Source organism: Fulmarus glacialis, unplaced genomic scaffold (genome assembly GCF_000690835.1).
Source record: "Fulmarus glacialis isolate BGI_N327 unplaced genomic scaffold, ASM69083v1 scaffold22924, whole genome shotgun sequence".
NCBI classification, from domain to species: Eukaryota; Metazoa; Chordata; class Aves; order Procellariiformes; family Procellariidae; genus Fulmarus; species Fulmarus glacialis.
Window position 1 is genome coordinate 18447 of NW_009206402.1, and position 2838 is coordinate 21284.

At 54.1% G+C, this 2838-nt stretch overlaps 1 protein-coding gene across 1 annotated transcript in view; it reads right to left on the reverse strand.

Moving 5' to 3' along the window:
* The window catches only part of LOC104075292 (PH and SEC7 domain-containing protein 1-like), a gene marked incomplete at both ends in the record, with an annotated part of 19722 nt that overhangs the window by 15321 nt on the left and 1563 nt on the right, over window positions 1-2838 (reverse strand). The window lies entirely within an intron of this gene.

The window sequence follows — 2838 nt, forward strand, 5'->3', positions numbered from 1 at the left end:
GGAGAAGAGGGGGAAATCTCTCTCCTCAGGCCCTCAGCGGTTTTCTCTCTCTGCCAAATGATCCTGTGACCCTCCAGACCCCTGACTGCCCCAGCCATGCCCCACTCCTCCTGCCTGCACGGGCACGGCAGGGACTGTGGGGGGATCCCAGCTCAGCCCAAAGAAGCCGTACAGCACCACCCAGCAGCCCCTCGCTTTATTCCTCTCTGAACAAAGCTCTTTTGCGGACCAGCTCCAGCAGCTCCTTGCACTCCCCTTCGCACCAGCAGCTCAGCTCTCCTCCAGCTCAGCAGCTGCCCGCTTTTAGGGCTCAGTGTCCAATTCCAACCTGTGCTCAGCTGTAGGTGCTGACCACGGGCGCTGCAATCCCCCGCCGGCTGCCCGTCCACACCGTCACACTGGGGTCACACTGCCCCCAGTCCTTCTCCACGAGCTGGAGGCATCTCCCCCTGCTCATTGGCAGGCGCCTGCCGGCATCCCCCCGAGTGTCCCCTCTCCAGCCCCGCCAGTGGGAGCCTGCGGGATGCGGGAGCATCGCCCCGAGCTGCGGCTCTGTGGCCACGTTGGGCTCTGGGACAGAGGCTCAGCCTCAGCGCAACACATCAAGGCTTGTGGCTACTGAGGCAGGCTAAGTCTGTGCTTAAGTGTTTGATGAAATTGGGACCGTAACTGTTTTTCAATCCCCAACAAGGCTTGCCCTGCAGCTATTTTTCTCTCCGCCAGGCAGCGAGCACAAAAGCTCTGGAAAGGTTCCCCTGGCAGCAGATCCAAGGGCTTTCCTGGGCGAGGCTGCTCTGCTTGCAGGGAGAAAAGGCGTTTCTGCCTCCTGCCAGCCCTCCGTGCTCTCGGGGGAGTGGGGCACCCCCCAGCAAAGCCTCTTCTTTCCTATCAGCCCAAGGCACCGGTGCTGCGGACCAAGCCGAGCCCTGCCTCCAGCTTAGCCAGCACGTCTGCCGATGCTGGGGGAGGAAGGGAATTGAGCCCGCTCTCGCTGGCAGGTCTCAGCTCTCCAGGACTAATGGGAATAAAGACAGTAAAGGCTTAGACTAGTCATTAGAGTCAGTAGATCTGACTCTAAATATATTCAGGCAGCAGATTTGCTGGAAGAAGACACTGTTTCTTCCATTGCTTTCCATGTCTCATTTGATTTGGTGTTGGGTTTTTTTAGCCCAATGTCCAACCAGCAGTTAGCACGCTCTCTTATTTTGGGAGGGTAAATGACCAAAGAAGATGCCCTTTGGCCAGAATATGAAGGACAACAAGATCGTACCAAGCCAAAATCCCCCTCGCAGAGGGTGCTAAACCTTTAAGGCTAGATTTCCAAAGGGATTTACGTGTCTAAATGCTGCAAATCAGCATCCAAAGGTGCTTCAGTAATTTTGTATGGGTGGTCCTTCCTAGCTACCAGTCTAGGCCTGGGGTACAGCAGCTCCTGCAGCAGCAGAATGGTACCTGCTCCGGGGAGCCTGAGGGGCTTCTTAATCACCCCAGCAGGCAAAGCAGAAAGCTTGAAGTAGAAAACATCAATACTGGTGATTGGTAAACAGGGAGGAGGACTGCAGCTGCAGAGCTCAGAAACAGTGCATAAGCAAAAACCCAGGGCTGCGATGCAGGGACTAAAGAGGCTCCCCGTTTGAGGCTCGCGAATTTCAAGACACTGCCTGCAGGGGCTGCACCTACCTGGGGAATATTCAGGGGGCTGCAAATCAAAAGAGCCACTGGTCTACAAAGAAGCCATGTAAAATGAACACAACGCCCCTATTTACACATTGTTAATTTTACCGGGAGCACCATCTTTAAGGGCAACAAAGCATTTAAGGACACATCCAAGCTTTCCAGCGTTGTCTGGAGAGCTACAGTAAAGTGTCTCAGAGGGCAAAAAGCAGGTCTAGGCTTACAGTTCATAAGACTTGTAGTGGCCTAATACATATTTGGAAATAAAATATCACTATGCAAGATAATTATTACAGTAACTTGAAGAACTTGCTTGCAGTGATAATAACTTTACACCTTAGTCAAAACTTCCATCACTATTCATTTGGAAAAAATACATAAAAAATGGCTTATTTTCAGCTTTTCTCTAGAACCCGAAGTTTTTAAGGACAGGTCTGGTGGCAGGAGGAATTTATCCATCCCCTCCACTAGAGATGCAAGGGCTGGACAAACTGGCAGGAGCCCAGCTCCCCTCAGGACACACACCTTCCCCCCCCATCAGCCCAACACTTTCGTGCTTCTCCTTCCCAGTACAGGGGCACCACTGGGGGTTATTTTTTCATTATCTTTTCCCACCGCCGCCATCAAACCCTCTTTTTTCCTTTTCTTCCACCTAAATGCTCCCTACCTGCCTTTTGCACAGCTAGGTGAGTGCCTGCTGCCATACGGCACCCCAGGCATCGCCCCAGCTTTGCACTTCCCAGGCCAGACCTCTCCCTACTCCTGCGGAGCACTTGCTGATGATGCTGAGCCCCCTCATCTCACCCAAGACACTTTGCCGATATGTGTCAGGAGATGCCCGTTGCTGCCACTGCCTGCGCAGGCATCTCCCGCTCCCTGCCAGGGGCTTTCCCCTCCAGGCGGCTGTCCCGCACAGTGCTCTGGAGCTCCTTCCCCTCCTGATGCCTCCTGGGGCAGGCGGATGATGCCCGTCACTCCTCACGGTCAAACCACCACTCCACAGGACACTTCACAGGCAGATACTCCTGCCACCAGGCCAAAACGCCATCTCCCATAGGTCCTAATTGCCAGTGCCCACTTCATCAGCCTCCCAGCACAGGGTGTTTTGCCACACACGAAAGACAACAAAAGGGCTTTTTCCAGCCGAACGCATCCCCCACTCTT